The following is a 19,533-nucleotide window of genomic DNA, read 5'->3' on the forward strand; positions in this document are numbered from 1 at the left end:
TTGAAAATATGTGTTCCTCTTGGCAAGGTTTCTAAAAGCTTACCTAACTTTCCCAGTTTGTCTTGGAAAGCTTATTCTGTTACAATAAATAACATTCACAGGTAAATTTGACACAATCTTGCACCTCGAAGATGTGCTTCAGTGTAATTTGAGAAAAGCATTAATGCAGTTCTATGAGATTATAGATTTAAAGCCACAGGGGCAGGTGCTCTATTAACAGTTTGAAGCACTGTGTCTGCAGGAAAGGTAGTAGGCACAGGAGCTCTTTTGCCAGTATGATGAGGAATTACTCTGATCATTAGTTGCACAACTAAATAGATGGAGGCAGTAGAGTGAGGGGGAAAGAGAAATAAAGGGAAACTGTGGTTAAAATCCGAAAGTCAGGAGTAACTTGCTTGTAATTGATCTGTGAGTGCAGTACTTTGCTGACAACTGTAAATTTCTTTTAGGGTATTTTTAAGAACATGTTGAAGAGCTGAAATAAAGTGGACAATTTCAGTTTAACTCTACAAAACTCTTGCTAAGACTGGAAAGATTTATAATTATTTTCATTCATCTTTTCCATAGGCAGCTTTAAAATGCAATGCCTAAGGTTGCTTTCATGAGTCTTCCATGAATAATTAAAGCCTTTACAACTTGAAACAAAACAACAAGATCTGTGCATTTAAAATAGAAATGAGAGGTTGCTAATTGTTTTGTTTTCTGGAAACTTCTTTGTTCTATTTTTAATAATGCCGTACAAAAAGCTTTCAATTTTTTTTTTTGTAGATGGGCAAAGTTCCACAGGAAACTTCAGGCTGTTTCTAGCTTACAGAAATAAGGGGCAGATATAGGGGCAGGCCATTTAAACAATCTTAGTGCTGACTTTGACAAAAAATTGCTTTTCATTGTTGGTTTAAACTTTTCACTGTTGGCATTTTCAGTCAACTGTTGTGAATAATAGAAGGTAATAACATTAATCCTGCATAGTTGATAGTTGGTTTTCTTTTAAAAAGTGAGTAGTTTATAAACGGAGAGAAAGAAGGATCCTAACTTTGGAAGTACTCTCGTTTTTGATTGGTTTGGTTTTTATGGTTTGTTTGTTTTTTGGGGTTTTTTTTGGGGGGGGGTGGGGGGTTAAGGGTTTTTTTTGTTTTTTTTTTAAATGGAGTTCAGCTTGATATTTTTCTCTTCCAAACAGCCACAATCATGGCATTCTCTCTTTTCCCTCTCTTCACTTTGTAATTTAAAATCAAGGTAGGAGGGATTTTAACACAGTGGGAGACCCACTGACTATTCGAAATGCAAGTCTGGAAACTGTGCAATAAATGAAGCAAGGTTTTGAGATTCAAATGCTGATGCAAATTATGAAGTTGAGAGCATGTTGCTTTTTCTATGAATGTAGAGTGGAAACATTTCTATAAATATAGAAGAGAAACTCTCTATTTTGGCAAGAAGAATCTGATCTTTATTGGATTCTTTGGATAAAATATATGAGCAAAACATAATTATGGTTTTGTTTGCAAATAATGTTAGCCTTTGGTTCATTGTAGAAGGAGAGTGGTTCTCTGTCATGTGTACCTAGGCAGAGTCTAAAGTATCTGGATACAGCACACACACTGGTAATTCCTTAGGAGCCCTAGGAAGGATAACAAGGGGAGTAACAAGTCAAGCTGCTGAATTTATAGTTACCAGTGCAGAAACTAAGAGGAAGATGTAGGGACTAGATATCTAAGGCCACCAAAAATCTATTAATTGTTTGAAAGAGAGATTGAAACAATTTCACATTGTTACAATGGTGGTGTAGAAGGTTATGGTAGAAGAAATACATAAATGCTTAACACACTTGGGTCCACGGTGTTGCAGGAAACATTATGGGCTTGCTAAAAGTCTTCAGGTTTGGAAGAGGAAGACAGCAAGGACAATGCCTGATTTGGGATCCAGTGCAGACTACCAGGCAAGGTGGACCAGGTAAAAAATGCCTTTTATCATCAGCCAATAGCATTATCCAAGTGCTGAATCCAAGTACATTATCCAAGTAATTAGAACTTTGAGTATTGAGGCATTTCTTGGGAAATAGACAGACAGTGCAAGTTTTTGAAATATATAGATTAAAATGTTTTGACATGGAAAGTGAAGAAAACCACAAGGAAGTAAACTCTCTTATGTTCATTTCTGACTTTAAGGATAAGCTCCTGTAAGGAAAAGAGGAAAAAGATGGGAATAATTACATCCCATAAATACCTGTCTACATGTTCTCTATGGAGAAACTGGGGATGTGGAAAATGTAGACTGTAAGTATGTAAATTTAGATAAATTGATTCCAATATATGTCAAACCACTAATGAAATATTGAAGAAAAGAAAGCAGGCATGAAATGAGTTGCACCTATGGAAAGGCCCACACAATGAGAACATAGTTTGTAGCTACAGAATTTATAAATTGACAGTGAAAGATTTTCTTTTGTCTGAATTGAAAAGGAAAACTAATGACAAGCAGCCTAAATGAGCACATTTGCTCAGTCTTCACTAAAGCAAAATATTCCTTTGAGCAGATAACCAATACAGTTAAAATCAGTGCCAAAGTCTGAGGAATTTAAATTGCTTCAGAGAAAAAGCAAGTAAAAGATTGAGCTGCCTTTGATTCTGCCAACTCCAAGGGCTGTTATTTTTTGTGTGCCATGCAATACTAATTAGAATAAGAGTCAGCAACAGGGAAACTTTGTAAGAATTCTAGGATGTGATGCTTGTTATGAAGCATTTCCTTATCTGATGTTTGGAGTTTGAAAAAAAATAAAAAAGAAAAAAAATGTACCTGTGTACTGAATAGATGTCATATTTCATTGTGTAGTGGGAGAGGGAGGAAAGCTTGAATTTTTAATAAGGAGTAATCAGTCTTTATAAGCAGGATATTTTATGCAAGACTTCATACATTTTATGTTAGAAATTTGGTAATATCAATTACCATTAGACTATACCCTGGCTGAAGAGCATAATTCCCTTAGAGTCATGTTTATCATGCTAGCCATGCTCAATATGAATGGCTTAAGGTTTCACATACATACTTTCTCATTTTCTGGTTGTGTGCTTCTCAGGAGTACAGAAACATTAGCTTCTGTACACTGAGCATAAATTATCTTTTATCTGTGAGTTTTATGGCAGTTTGTAATACAAGGTAATAGGATTTATGACCAAGAAATGAGAAGATGTCCAAGAGTTAATGAGGCCTGTCTTTTACATATACTGAGCAGTTCAGTTTTCCCCACACAGGATTCCAGCCCTAGGATGTAGAGGAGAATTGCTGCCTACACCTGAAAATGCATTACAGCAGCATATTTTTGTCAGTTAACTAACTCTTTGGAAAGAGTGTGTGAATACTTTGATAACCCTTTTTCCTGCACCCGGCTTCTCTTTTGAGTTCATGCCTGCCTTCCCTGTGAGAAACGATGAATAATTTAACATCATAGGCAGTGGCCCAGCAGCTAAATGTGAGCAATAAGAATCAGAAATTCCATCCCTTATTCTTGGCTCTTTACCATCATTTCCTTGAAGAGAAGTATATTTTGATCCCAGACTGTAAATTGGATAAAAACCATGTCCTTCTCTGAATGGGTACTGTGAGGCTCCTTTGGTTATTTACAAAATGCCATTACACACTCTGCCCTGCACTTACCTTATCATGGTAAGAGTAACAACAGTATTAGCAAGGCCCTTCATTAACATAAATATTGCCACAGAGGAGGCTGTGCGGATAATTAGTGAGCGTGGTCCCGAGCACAGTTTCAGAGGGAGCCAGCCATCCTTCTCACAGATGACATCTGGGCATGGCTCAGGTTCAGCACAGGCCAGGAGCTGCTTCCCAGCATTTGGAAGGGACCACCTTGTCATGGGGCCAAGAGAGAGCAGCCACATGCCCATGAGCACTGCTGTGCTGGTTGGCTTGAGTTCCAGCGCTGTTACCTGAACTGATGTACAGGTGCAGACAGAGTGGCTTGGCATGAAGATGTGCTCCTAGATGGAGATGCTGCAGCAGATGTGACGGAAGGTACAAAGACCAGAAGCTTTGCTGGGGTTTGTTGCTGCAATTCTCTGTGCCAATGTGATTTGATTTGGTTTGTGTCCATGCTTGTAAAGTTTAATGGGAAGTTCAGGGTATATACCTTCAGCTTGTGAGTTTTCTCTGGCAGCCAGTACTTGAAATTTGCAGGAACCTCAAGAATGAGTTATCCAATCAGTTCTTTACTGCCTCATGTGTGTAAGAAGTAGACCTGGCTGGCACTCAATGGAGAAAATCCCTGATGAATGTGCCTCCTATGGGGGATAATTTTGGTGTCTGGAAATTTAATGTCTCCTTTTCCTAGATATGTATTTTTGATGGGTAAATTCAGTTTCAGTTGTAAAGCAAGGCATTTAAACATATATCTAATATTTAAACATGCATTTAGTACTTACAGTGTTTATAGTCCTGAAAGGCTCTCTCCCCTGTTTGATATCTTCTCTCAAAGAACACTATTGGAACTGAATCTACTTGACAAAGCAGTCAGTCTCTGTGCCTCAAGCTCCTTGTGGAATTCACAAATATACAACTCCTTGTTCTTTGATAAATACCTCTTTCTGTGACTTTTTCTAAGAGAAAGCCAATGATTCAGCTGGACAGAGACTCTGCAATGTCAAAAATATTAGCTGAGGAAAAGTCGTAATCCAGCCTTTCTTTGGGAGCCTGAGTGCCTGAGTCCTTCACAGAAAACCTTGCAGAAATGGGTTTTTGCTTCCAGAGGTTTAGTATTACATTGAAATGGCTTCTCAGGAGGAAAAAAAAAAAATCTATGTTGGTAGTTTAGCTGCCTTAGTTTCCTTCTTTGGTAAGAAACTTTGAGGACTTGGTTATTACTCAACTTCTGTTCTTAAAATAAGACTTAAATTAGCCTGGTTTTTTGTTCTTTCCTGGGAAAATCCAGCTGGACCAATTAATTCTTTTCCTCTGGTAATGTAGTGGGCCTATGTAAATGTGACCTAAAAAAGGTCCCAGGTCTGAAGGACTTAGATTTATTTCATGGTAATTCATGGCTTGAAGTGGTGTTGCTTCATGGTTTTGCACAGGATTTCTCTGTTTTACTGAATATCAGTGATCCAAAATTAATTCCTATTTGTCAATTACATTTTGACCTGGAAAATATTGACTTGCTATCTTGCTTCTCACTGCTACAAAAGGAAACTCCTAGGTAAATTTTCTTTTAACAGCTACATTCTTTGTAACTTTGTTCTATTCCAACATCAGCAGATGTGTAGTATGAAGTACACCAAGATTATATAGAACCTTAGAAATAATAATTAGCTTTTGAAATAGTCAAATCCTTTTAAACAGATTATTTAACATCAGTTTAAAATGCAACCTGCATCAACTTTATGGATGGCATCTAATAGTTATCCATTTCTTCTTTATAAGGAGGACAAACTGAAAACAAAAAATTCATAAGTCAATTTGTTAGCTTGCAGGTAACCAGTTTAATAAAGTACCTATCATTCAGAGAGGAAAGGAAAGTACCAAAACATCATTACTAAGTGAAAAAAATAGTATTTATTAAATGAAATTTTCATCTGTTCATAATTGTTAAGAAAGAAGCCATACTGTATAGCAGAATATGATAATCACACAGCTGGTTTTGAATTCACATCTTAAAGGTGTCTGCAAGAGAAGAGGATGTAAGGAGGTAAGGAGTCTAATTGGATTACCTAGGTGTTTCTAAATTCTGAAGTCATCCAGTGTGATTCTCAATCAATAGTTTGCACTTGGTAAGTGTCAACAGTTCTGCTTGCAACTTTTTTCAATATTTGCCCAGATTTTTAATTAGTTACTGCAGCTGCTGATGGATGATCATCGAGGAGAACCTTGGCCCTAAATAAAACTCTTCCAATGAGATTCCTGCTCTCTGTTGTTGCCCCTAGCTGCTGTGATATGATCTTGTCAATATGATAATACCTGTTTTGTTGGTTTATGGAAACCACAAGAAGTTTTTGCTACAAAGCTGATTATCTTAGAGCTGTTTTACTGGAGTTTTTTCCCCCAAAATTGTCAATTACTTTTCTTTCTTCAAAATCTTAATCCTTCTTTTCATCCTGTCCTTTAACAACTTCTTTTTGCAGTGGCCTGATACTTCGGGCTTTTGTGTGCAATGTGATATTAATAACTTTGTGTACTATAAAACAATTCTTCTGCTTTCCATTAAATGGTCAGCAGCAAAATACAAAATGTTTGTCTTTGCCATTTGCTTATGGATAGGAGCTGATCTATAAGCTGAGATCAGTAGGAAACTGGTAACACTTTATCCTGTTGTGACAATATTGATAAACTGAGAAAGACCACAGCAGTATTTTCACTTATCTTTATTCTGTACCTGAATGGAACAAAGCTGGAGTGTGAGTGTGTGTGTGTGTGTGTGTGTGTGTGTGTGTGTGTGTGTGTTGTTTCCAGTTTTGTTTGGGTTTTTGGGTTTTTTCCCAGGTAGGACTTTACTCCTATTTGGGGATTTTTTTTCAGTAAGCTACAGAATTTCTAAGCTTTTTGTGAATAGATTTTTTGGCCCAAAAAGAAAAGAAAAAAAAAAGGCTAAAGCACTTCAAAAGACTGTTAATATGGATTCCAAATTTGACCAAAAGATTTAAATATTTTGTACATAATTCAGTAAGCTTTCTATTTCTACAAGGTACCATATTTTTATACTTTGAAAAAGGAACATTATGCAAATGCTTGTCTGTATGAAGGTGTCATAAACTGGTACTTTGTAAATCAATTTTGTAGTATTTTTATGACTGTGATTTAAATTATTTGTCTATCATCTAACACCTGGGAGGAGTAATGCAATATTTTGAATTTCAAGGTCAACCATTAGACATGAAGAAATAAGAGAACTCAGAGGAATAATTATTAACACTTTCTGTGCCTTGCCTTATCAGATGCCATCCTTCTTACTAAGTAGTCATCATACTGCAAGATCTTACTATCTTTATCTAATCTTGTTTCTTCCACTTTCCCTTTCTTTTCCCTCTGGATTTTCCTTGAATCCTATCAGCTGTCTTTTCTCAGCACATAATCTTATCTTATTTTTTTAGTTCAGTTTTGTCTAAACTGTTCTATCTTTAACTTAAGCAGCCACTGCTACCCTGAAGATTTTTCCCAGGATTTATCTCCTCTCAGCAGTCATAACTGTGTGCTATGAAGCATTAATTCATCAATGCCCAGTCATTCTGGCTTCATCTATTAATAGAATCATAGAATCATATTCCTCTTGGGTCTCACAATCTTTCATCTTTTTTTCATTGTTCCAATGACCAAAGCAGCCCCATATTTAGTACTGGAATCTGCTGGGGTGATACCTGCTGCAGTGTGCTTTTGCATCACCCTGAAATCATTCTGTGCTCTAACTCTTTGTTCAGCTTTATTGTGCTAGCACAAATTTCTTAAATCTTGGGATTCTGTTCTACCCACTAAGTGACAGTGTCTTTCTGAAGGCACCTTACTGCCTTGCTTGTGTTGAATTTCACCAGAGTTTTGCAGTAAGTAGCAACTTTCCTCTGAGTATTAAGTGCATTTAGGTGATAGTTCAGGTGTATGCAATTTTTTTCACTCCCTGCCTGAGTTACAGAAAGTTCTGTACATAAACGAACAAGTATCAGAAGTCTGTAATCTGTGACAGAACCTTATCTGGAAAGAAAATTAATGGAAAATATTTTATTTCATACAATCAAAAATATAGCAGGAAAAATCAATATTATTGTTCCTATCCTGAATGTAAATAACAGTCAAAATTGAAGTGATAGTAGGTGATAAATTATTTTCTACCACAAAATCAAAAAAATAAAAATGCTGAACACTTAATTGTTGACCCAAAGGGCTTATAGAATCCTTTAGAGGTAAATTTAATAATGGTCTTTTCTGTTCACATCTGAGTGCTGGTAGCAGTTAAAGTTGTAGAATGTGAGCATCTGTATTCTGGCCTCAGTTATATTTGAAAATGTGTTATCTCTTCAATTCAATCCCTTTGTGAAATGGCTTAGGTTTATGCAATCCCTTACAGTATCACTGTTAATTCTGCATCTGCCAGGGCAGTGGTGTCAACAGTATGGATTTTCAACATTTCATATTAAAAAAGGGTCAGGGCAGAAGAATGATAATGTTTGGTAATATCAGAGGTTCTAGGGAAAATGCTGTACTACACTGATAAACAAGATTTAGGTAGAACTATTCAGCTTTGCCATGGGAAGTGATTGACTTGGCAATCCGAATTTTCTTCATGTTGATAACAACTGATTACATTACTTCAGGACTCTGCTGCTCTAACAGAACATCCCAAGTGCAGATGGGGATCAGGGATTGAATTCCTCATTGTCTTTTAAGGCTGTAATATGTCTGTCACTCTCATGACAACTCCAGTCAAAAATACTTCTCAGCACTGCAGCTGGGCCAGTGACCTTCAGGGCACTGCACAGGCTTCCTACTCTTAATCCTAAAATTAAGGGATTTGGAATGAATATGTTTCTGTTAAAAGGAAGAAAAGGAGTCTGGAAACAATCTTCCAGGATCTGTGAAAGGGGTTTCAAGAAAATGAATGAAACTAGGTTTATTCCTGAGATGCATGCAGAAGAATGACAGACAGTGGCCCTAAACTGAGATGGAAGATTGAGGGTAACTATAAGGAAAAGTTTCTACTCTGAAAATAATTACAAATTGCATACAGGATTAGGTTGCCCAGAGGATCTCTGTCCCTGACAGTGTTCAAAACCTGATGGGAAGGCTGCACCCCCCAGACTCCCTCCCACCTAAGTGATTCTGGGACACTTGCAGAGACACAGGTAGAGTGAGTAGGTGTGTTGGAACCATTGTACAGGTATCTATTGAGAAGAATTTGGAATCTCCTGATACAGAAGAAGGCTGTGGCTACATTGAGAAATAGTGGTTCTGTCCACTGTGATCTCTTTTTATGTTTTTGTTACCTTACAAAGGGAAGTGTTGTAGTTTCTCATGTAACCTCACAGAAGAAAATGCTGAAAGGAGAAATGGTTGCTGTCTCTGGATGCACTGAGTAAATGCCAGGGAGATAAAGCAGGACTGGTTAAGCTCAAGCCCAAAGTTAGAAAAAGAGTAAATTCCTTTAAACCAGTGATATATCCATCATAATTTCCATCAGAAATTATGCCATTCAGAGGGAGCTGGACAAACTTGAGAAGTGGGCCCACAGTCTTCCTCATGATGTTTAACAAGTCCAAATGCACCTGTCCCAGAGGCTGGAAGAAGAAATTATTGAGAGCAGTCCTGGGGAGAAGGCCCTGGGGGTGCTGCTGGATGAGAGGCTGGACATGACCCAGCCATGGGCACTCACAGCCCAGAGACACAAACGTGCCCTGGGCTGCCTCCAAAGCAGCGTGGGCAGAGGGGAGAGGGAGGGGATTCTGCCCCTCTGCTCCTCTCTGGTGAGAGCCCACCTGCAGGGCTGCATCCAGATCTGGGGTCTCGACATGGACCTGCTGGAGTGAGTCCAGAGGAGGCCACAAAGCTGCTCAGGGGGCTGGAGCACTTCTCCTATAAAGACAGGCTGAGAGAGTGCAGTCATTCAGCCTGGGGAACAGAAGGCTTCAGGAAAACCTTGTATCACCCTTCTAATATTTTACAGGGGCTTATAAAAAGGAAGGAGAGGGACTTTTTACATGGGTAGATAATGACAGGACAAGATGCAGTGGTTTTAAGCTCAAAGAGAGGAAAGGGAATGCCTCTCTTTCCTATTAGGAAGAAATTCTTTGTCGCAAGGCTGGTGAGATACTGGAACAGGTTGCCCAGAGAAGTTGTGGATGCCCCATCCCTGGAAGTGTTCCAGACTAAGTTCAACAGGGCCCTGAGCATCCTTGAAGTGAATGGCAGAATCCCCTGCACATGGGATTCTATGACTCTATGAAATTGGAAGGAAAAGTCCCTAATAATTTTTGGGTGAGATTGCACAACAGGTTTACAAAAGGGAAAACTGTGGTAGAGGGTAGCAGAATCAGAGCTCACTATGTTTATTTTACATCCTCCACTCTATTCCCACCAAAAGTGAATACAAAACTTTCAAAAGTTGTTAATATGTATGCATTGTGTTTCCAACTGCCCTTAATTTGCTGCTTTTTAAACATGAACCTGAAAGTGACATTAATTAAGTGACATTTGAACCTTGAGTCACATGAGCCATACTGGTTCTGTGATCAGCTGTTCAGCAGTGCTGATTTGCAAACAGTGAGCATGAATTCCAGCCCCTCCCATGGAGTCTTCTTCATAGATGTAGCTTCCTTTTGCCACTTATTTACTCTGGCTGGAAATACACAGTCTCCCCTACCATCATCACAGGTAATTGTAGGAAGTGTGGGTTAGATGGATGGACAGTAGGGTGGACCAAGAACTGGCTGAGTCTCAGAGCTCAGAGGGTTGTGGTCAGCTGGAGGCCTGTGGTGAGGAATCTGCTGAGTCCAGTCTTTTTGAACTTGTTTATCAGAGTCCTGGATGATGGGATAGAATGTACCCTCAGCAAGTTTGCTCTTGGTGTGAAACTGGGGGGCAGAGGCTGATACACGTGAAAGCTGGGCTGCCACTCAGTGGGATCCTGCTAGGCTAAAGTTTTGGGTGGAGAGGAAACTAACAAGGGCAAGTATAGGATGCCAAACCTGGGGAGGAATAAGCCAAGTATCAGCAGAGGCTGGGGGCTGAAATCCTCAAGAGTAGCTCTGCAGAGAAAGGCCTGGGAGTCTTGGTGGTAAGAAATTGTGGGTAACAAATTGAAGCAGCAGTGCCCTTGTGGCCAGGAGGGGCAATATGGTATCCTGGAATGCACAGGGAAGAGTGTGGCCAGCAGGTCAAGGTAGGTGATCCTGCCCTTTACATGCTGTGTCTGGACAAGTTGCTACTGAATGTCCAGTGGAGGCCACAAAGATGATCTGGGGTCTGGAGCATGTCTCTCAAGTTATGGGAGCTGGGCTTGTTTAGAGGAAATAGTGAGGGATTAGTCTTGTTAATGCCTATAAATATTTCAAAGGCACATGCCAAGTGGATGGTGCCAGACTCTTTTCAGTGGTGTCAGTGACAGGATGAGGAGCAATGGCCATTAGGAACTAAAACACAAGGAATTGCACCTCAGCATGAGGAAGAACTCTGCATTGACAGGCTGGACAGGCTGCTCAGGGAGGTTGTGAAGTCTCCCTCTGTGAAGGCATTCAAAACCCACCTGGATGCATTCCTGTGTAACCTGCTCTAGGTGACTCTGCCTTTGCAGGGGTATTGGACTAGATGCTCCCCAGAGGTCCCTTCCTACCCTAAAAATTCTGAAATCCAGGCATTGCTTTCACGTATGCCATAAGAAATCAGGTATCCAAAGGTGGTTTAGCAGTCAGGGAGAATGCACTACTGTGAAATCATATACCTTTTGGCTAGTGATGTTACCTGTACAGAATAAATGTAATAAATAAATAAATAAAACAAATAAATAAATGTAAATGGCAAAGCAGATGAAGATAATCTAATCTGGGCTTAAGCACTTCTTTGAACAGTAGTCTGCAGATGTAAGTATAGTTACCTCATCTGGTATGTAATTCCAAGTTCAGATGTCTCTGCCTTTTCCCATCCACGTGACAGCCAGTGGTGCTTCGTGGGGAGTATCAGCATTTCTGTGCCATCAACATCTGTTTCTGAGTGGTTAATTTTCATTAAGAGTTCCCATCCTTAGTTAATTGAATTATGGCCTTCAATTTCAGCAATATGAGGTACCTGAGGGAAAAGAAGGAGCTGCACCCAGAGGGGAATCCTTTTATTCTGGTGAAAGAACAAATTATCAGATTGAAGAATAATTATCTTGCAGAATTCTCTTCTACAAACCACAATGTTGACAATGAAATGTACCCTTGTGTTATGAGTCTGAGGTTTTCCTACCTCATCCCTTAAGGGTTTTTAGATGCAAGCATTTAAAAGCTGCATTGCAGTATGGGTATATCTCTCAATAATGGGGGCACACTATTCAGTTCTTTCTCAGATATCACTTTTCTTTTAGGACAGGGAAAAGAGGAAGAATCTCTGGGAAAAAAAAAAAAAAGCATATTTTTCTTCTATTGTTAACCATCAGTAGTTTTTCCTCAACACGAGGACAACCTTCAGAGTGAAGCAAGAGCAGCTGAAGATCTGGAATTAGCCTTCCGTGGCAATGATGCCACAGACAGTCCCATTAGCTGCAAGCTTAGTGATTTTTTTTAAGGAAGAGCTGCCTGTTTCCTTTATGTTAAAGGAACCTGGGAACTGAGAATAAAACAGATAAGATATTAACTCTACAGGGTATTGACTGAAGCTTTAAGGGAATTAGAGGAGCACCAAGAGATGACTCAGTAGGTCTCCGAGGGGTCAGTGTCTACATAAAGTCATTGACCCTCCTGTCCATTCAGGATTTTGTGGGAGTTATTTCCATATGTTGTAGGTGTGTAAGCTACCACATGCAGCCTTGACCCAACCATGCTTAATAGTTCTTGAAATCCTTGAGGAATGTGGAGAGTCTGGTGTATTCTTGTTGAGTGAGATGGATGGCCAGAGGCAGAACTACTCTTGAGCAGCAGCCTGAGTTGGCATAAACAAATCCAGCCATTCTGGTGTGCCAGATGCCACAAAAGAGATGCACTTCAGAACCTGTGCAGATAAAGGGAGTAGCTCATCATTCCTATTACATATATTTTATCACTTTTCTGTGAGCCTAATGATATAACTGAATTACTAATGCTTGTGTCATTTCTTGGTCTTTCATCTGTCTGACTTCTAGATCTTCCTTCCTGTTCATAAGCACACAGTGAAGTTGCAGAAATATCAGGGCAACATCTAATTTCCAGTTTATCAATAGTAATGCTCTTCATGAACATCTCTCTTGTTTTTAGATTCTCTTTTGTACTTAAACCTAGTTCCAGATTATTGTACTAAGTGCATTCTGTATCTCCTTGGGGGAGAGGCATTATGAAGCTGTTGTTTTAGAAAACAAGTTTTCTAGCAATAGTGTAGGAATTTTTAAGTATTTCTAGTATTAAAGCCCACTGAACTGTCAAACAGTCCTCAAAAACTCTTAAGGAGCTAAAATACTAAATCTTATTTTTTATTCTAAATCATCTGAGAAAGTGAAGCAGTTTTAATTATTTACTGCAGTCTGTTGTTAAAAGGCAGAGAAGCTGTGGTGCCCCATCCCTGGAAGAGTTCAAGGCCAGGCTGGATGGGACTTTGAGCAGCCTGGTCTAGTGAAAGGTGTCCCTGCCCAAGGCACATCCTTCAGATAATGAAGTGAATGCAATCACTCATTTGTGTAGCCCTTGGAAGCCCATGCATGATGATGTTCAAATCTCTCATCTGGAAAGGCAGTAGGAGCTCGTGTTTCTGGAACAGCCTGAGTCAACCCCTGCAGTTCAGTGGAGCTGACTCCCTGCTGGTGTCTCCCCCTGGAAGGCCATGCCTGCCAAATGCCTGCTTCTGGTTGCTCCCATGCAAACTTCACTTTCAGCTGGGGGAGTGAGAACAAGATTGTCTCTCCTTGAGGTTTGGCAGTATTTCTCCATGGAACTCTGGAAATGCAGGATGATTTTAATACCACTGTTTTATAATTGGACTTTTTTTTTCCTATCTGAGGAATAGAAATCCAATGTTGAGTCAGCAAGAGCTTACCTGAAGCTGATTGTTTTGATAATGCCTCCTTTGTAGTCATCTTGGAGAGGGGGAAAATTAAGTAAATCTGATAATCAGCTTATTATTTAGATGTGCTTGATAGTGGCCTCTACAGGGTTATACTGTACTGAACTGTTATACTATGATCCTTTCCTTCAGCCTGTACACCTAAAATCAGGTTACTGTGGCTGTGGATTCTCAACATTTTTTATTGTGAAGGGTAACTGATGTACAAAGTCCTTGTTGGAAATAGTTATTTTTAGAAGAATCCATAAGATGACAAATAATAACATGCCTGGCTTTTCATATGAGCTCTGATCTTCTGTTGCTGAATCTTGGACTACATGTCATGTCACACTCTTTAGCTGCATCTCAGGGTATATTACTCCTATATTGCAGAGGGGGAGAGAGAGAGACAAAGGCATGAGGAAAGGAAATTATTTGCTCAGGCACTCAGGGAGTCAATACCATACTGAAAATTGAATCCAGTTTTCCAGGTTTCTATTTCCAGGGACCTGTCAACTGGGACCTATTTCCTCCTTGGTCCTTGTGACTTTATTAAGAATGACCTTTAGAGATTATGGAGATTTCTACTGAAAGTGCTAAATCCTTTCAGAAAAATCAGAGAAGCTCACTTTTCTGATTTAGGATTAGTAAAACTCATCCTAAACTTCCTTAGGAGGAATTGTGAAGAGATGGATTTGTATAAATAATCTCATTTCTTAAGAGGCCTGAAAAAAACACCCTTATGCTTGAATCTGAGAATGCCATGGCTTAGAGTGGCCAAATATAAATATGCCAATTATAACAGCTGATTATTTCTAATGAACAATTTATCCAGGAAAAGAAGAAACAAAGACTTAGTCAAAGTGTGGCAGACAATTATTATAAATAATAACTTCTACATTTTAACATCTTTCTGCTCCTGTGCATGACCGCTGTGCCATCCAATAAAAAATTTCTCATCTCGTCAGAATTTTACAAGTTCTATTCCAATTGTCATCAGAAAAAGCAGTTTACAGGAGACCTCAGAAGATGAATGTTCTTGCCCCCTGCCTTTTTTAATGTGTTAGAGATGTGTAGGTTAGAGATGCAGAAGGGAAAATGACTATAGCTATCACAGTCTTTCATAGGCGAGTGAGCATAAGAAAATCCTGGGGTATCACATAATAGAGCTTACAGCAAGATTTGTTCTCATTCTCTGAGGTGTCTACAAAATACATATATCATGTCCCAGCACAATGAGCTGTCATGAGCACAGCTTACTCAAGCATAGCAGGAAGTTGTAGCTCTGTTAGTATGTAGCCAGACAATCTTTGGTGGTTGGATGGACGGGCACATTTTCCCCCTCTCTTATCCAAACTAATCTGTAAATGTAGATGTATAAATCCCTAAGCAAGCAGCTGATTTCTTTCATTTCTTGGAAGAGCTGCTGGCCTGTATTTTCAGAGAGGCCAAGTTTCTTGAAATTAGTTTAAAAATACATAGTTGGATGCTTATTCACCACAGTTGTGTAGAACTAGCATACATTTCTTTCTTTTTCTTGAAATTAAGACACTTCAGAAATTGTCTGTCAAATAAAGTATTGAATTGTAGCATTCAGGACGGGAAGCAACGGAATACACCATGAGAAAATCAGAATCATGCCTGTCCTTCTATAGGGAGAAGGTAGAGGAGGTTTTTTTGTGTTTGGTTAGGTAATCTAGGTCAAGTTAGGCATTAACTTTGCAAATGGAGCAAAAACATTTGTACTTAATGTGCTGCAGGAGTGAAATTGGTGAAAAAGTGCAAAAAGAAGAGAGGCAATGCAGATCTTGCAAATTATATATGGACTGGAAAATGCTATGGACTTTAGATAGGCTATAAAAGGAGGGCCTGAAATTAATTACTTGAAGAACTAACAGAGTAAAGATATGGTGATTATTTACTGGGATAAAAATATGAAACATTTGTTTTCCTACTGTAGCATTTAGGGAAAATTTCTAGAGACGCTCATAAGCATCCTCTGGATCCATGGTAGATTGAAAAGGAGATTGAAATGGTCTCATAGAAGAGTATCTGTTGGAAGTCTACACACACATGCACTCACTCACTCCCTCACTCTGCTTGTTGGGTTGACTGCTCCCCCAGGCAGAATTTATTCATGTCAGGGACAAAATTTTTCTCTGATTTATTTGAGACAAAGGGGATGATTCTTTGAGATCCACTGCTTTGGGTTTTGGTTGTGATTTTATGTTAAAGCAGTGCAAATATTCATAAGTACACTACTCTAGAGCCCAGGCCCTGTGACAAGTACAGGTTGGTGTGGCAGGTGGGGAGACAGCCACAAAAAGATTGGAAAGGAGTTGGAAAGCAGAGGGACATACACTGGAAGGATGAGCATTTTTCTTACCCGAGTTCTGTTTCTGCATCACAAAGCAATGAATTTCCCAAATCAGCTATAAACAAACTCTTCCATTTCTAAGGACAGAGAAGGTCATGAAGGCATGCCAGTCTTTTCAAAATGGGCTATAATTGGTACTAGCTAGAGCCTTAATATTCATTACCTGTAACTGAGGGGCAAATGATAAGTGTGATTTCTTTTCTTCATCCTAAGAAATATTCCAAGGAAATAAACAGAATTGCTTCCAGTGTGTTCCTTGCAATTGAATGACCCTGGTCGTAAGTGAGTGTTCAACAAATGCAGAGTAAAACACAGAGCTTCTCAGGAGTAATTTTGTATCTGAGGAACTGATGTGATTTCTGTGACTAATCATCACATAAACATGATATATCATGTAATACATAATGAGGAGAGTTTGGTTTAAAGATTGTAGGTCTGTGTGTGTTTGATTATAAATATATCACAGTTACACATGTTTTCCCCTTCCAAAACTCCTGACCTTTTTTTCTGCTGTGTAGGTGGGCTCCTATGTACCTGAAGAAAATTACATAGTTCTAAAAATTGAAAGCTATCTAATAAAGAACATTTAACCTAGTTTCATTATAGACCCATAATATGTTGCCAAAAATGGAACATGATTTTTGAATGGGGTATTATTAATCATAGTGTTATAACTGTTATGCTTCCAGGATGGATGGATGAATGGATGTATGGATGGACAGTATATTATTATAAGTCATTTGGGGATAGTGTGTCTAAATGTGCCATTTATTGTTATAGGAGAGAAAAAGCAGTATATTGATATTTATTGGAAAGTATTTGAAAGCTACTCTGAATTGATTGATGTTTAAAAAAGGTATTTCCATTTTAAGATATTAAGACAGATTAGGTAAAAACTGAGTAAGTTTTTTTAAATCCAGCTTTCATCTTGATGGAAATGCAAAATGACTCTGTTCTTGTAATCTGTAAAGTAACAGAACTAAAACACTCTCAGAGTCTTCTACAAATATCTGTCTGTGGTTTTTAAGAGAAAAAAGAAACATAATATTGGCTTTAGAACAGAAATATCTTGAAAACATATATCCTAGAAATATATGTGCAACTTCAGAATTGTGTACTCTGCCTGTTACTTCATTAGAACTTTTTAGAAGATTTAGTTATTCTATGTTTGACACTCTTTGGATCTAAGGCATTGCTCAGACTAACAGACATGTTTTATGCATCAGCAGGGAAATGCATGTGTTTATGAGAAAGCTAATTGGAAAGTGGAAGGAGAGTATTTAGCACTCTCTGAACTTTGGTGCCCACACAGATGAGAAATCTTACACTTCTCTAAAACTCTTGTGTAATTGTACTGCCCACAATAATGAAGCTCTTTGCAGAGGGACAAGACCTCATTTGCAGGAGTTAATTTTTCAAAAGGCTACCTGAAGCCTTTATCAAACATTGAATTACCAAACATTGTTCCTGATCCCTCAACTGATTGAACTTACTATCTTAGCAATGCTAGAAATAAGCATCTGCATTTCTGTATATGTGAGCACTGAATGGTGAAAATGAGATTACTGCAGTTGTTAAGAAAGGCTAAGGAGGAATTTTGATTCCTTATTTCTCTCCTGATTTATATTTATGATGGGTGGGAAATGTGGGTGTGTTTGTGTACACAAGTAATAAAACCATATAGACTTTTATAATAAAGCATTGAGTTTAAGAGCATTTGTGAGTTCATCAGCAGATAACCAGCCACATTTTGAGCGAGTACAGGCAGAAAACATTCTGGTAGAAAAACATTCTCTTAGGCAGCAAACACACACTGTATATGTCATGCATTTTTATTATTGCTTCCATATTCATTAAAGTTTAAGGCCTTAAATGACTTGTCAAAATGTTATGTGCCAAGCTGAAAAACATTGCCTTGATGTGCTGTAGCATAGCAAGTCTTATTGGCACTTCTAGTGCTCTCAGTAGACAAGAAAAATCCCTACATTTTTAAAGTCACTTGTATATTTGTCTCCAGTGTTCTTCATTCTTGATATTTTTTTCCAAATTTCATACTTTTTGTATGTAGCTCTCATCTAAAACGATGAGTTTCCTTGCACACATATATATATATATATATATATGGTCCTGGTTAGGGAAGGTCAAGTTAGATCTGAGCTTTCTCCAAGTTCCAGGGAGGTCAGATTAGAGGCTTAGTCCAAGACCATCCCTACTGTTTCTTTTATTTATGAGTAAGAGGGATTTGTGTATGCTGGAGTCTTAGCATGGTTTGACTCATGTGTTTGACTCTACAGACAAATAGAAAAACATACTTAGAATAAAGAGCATAGTGGGAAAAAACAAAGAAAAAGAAATTAAGGGAAAAAAAGAGAGGATAAAGGCATGGGAACATTTATTCCCTGTGTGCTTGTGCATAGACTATATGCCTTGTAGGATTAGCCAGCAGTGCATAGGGATGCTTTATAAATATGCTACCTTGAAAGTACCTGCTTCTAGCAAATCAACTTTGATTGTGGCAGTTTTTTAATTTTTAAAGAATATAAAGAAGCTCTTAAAGAAATTTTGATAGGATTGGGTCTGGGATAGAAATGAATGGGGAAAATGTTTTGCAGGCAGGCTAGTGTATCATACCTTTATGTAAATACCCTGTATGTATAACATCACAGTACAAAAATTCTGTTTGATTCTAAAGATCATTGTTATAGCTGTCTACAGATAATTGTATTGGACAAAATAGGAAACCAGTGTTTTAGACAGTTGGTCAATACATCTGAAATAAAAAAGAAAAATACATGGAGGACAGACAATGATGTGGCATTAGAAAGATGAACACTCCTAGTTTTAAACAATATTCTGAAATCATTATTAAAACATTTTCAGGAAATGTTCAGTGAGATTCACCTGAGCTCCCACTGGACTCTAGGAAATGTTAATGATGGTGATATTGATGCCTTGTGAAGGCTGACCTAGAACAGAGACTAGATGGAGCTAAAGAATAAAGTAGGTATTTATTAAGATGCCTCAGTAGATCCACCTTGGGCAGCACAACCCAAAATGGCCACAGAAATGGACAACCAGTCACAGGGTCTCACACTTTTATAAGTTTTGGTCCATTAGCATATTGGACTTATTTGTCCATCCACAGCTTTAGCCCATGAAGTCCCATCCTTCTTGTTTTCTCTCTACAGTCCACTGTTGTTCATACTCTTGGGCCTGAGCTCTGGATCAGTTGTCCTTGTGTCCCCAGCTAGAGAAGGAGTTGTTTTGCCTACCTGTTCTGTAGAGAGAGCTTACTATCCCCTAAAATGAAGCCTAGACTTACACACTAAAGCAGAACAGAATCTGAAAAATATAAAAGACGAAATCTGAGGCATCAATATTAGTGAGAGGAGAAGTAGGTGGGCACTGAGTGCCCTTGAAAACACTATTCTGACTTCACTGATGAGCAGGAAAAACATTGTGATAGCATG

General features: G+C 38.5%; 1 protein-coding gene across 2 annotated transcripts in view; it reads left to right on the forward strand.

Annotated features, from left to right (window-relative positions):
- Positions 1 to 19,533, forward strand: part of TPK1 (thiamin pyrophosphokinase 1) — a 302,807-nt gene that overhangs the window by 197,797 nt on the left and 85,477 nt on the right. The gene's annotated exons all lie outside the window — the stretch shown is intronic.

Source organism: Melospiza melodia, chromosome 1 (genome assembly GCF_035770615.1).
Source record: "Melospiza melodia melodia isolate bMelMel2 chromosome 1, bMelMel2.pri, whole genome shotgun sequence".
In the NCBI taxonomy this organism is placed as follows: Eukaryota; Metazoa; Chordata; class Aves; order Passeriformes; family Passerellidae; genus Melospiza; species Melospiza melodia.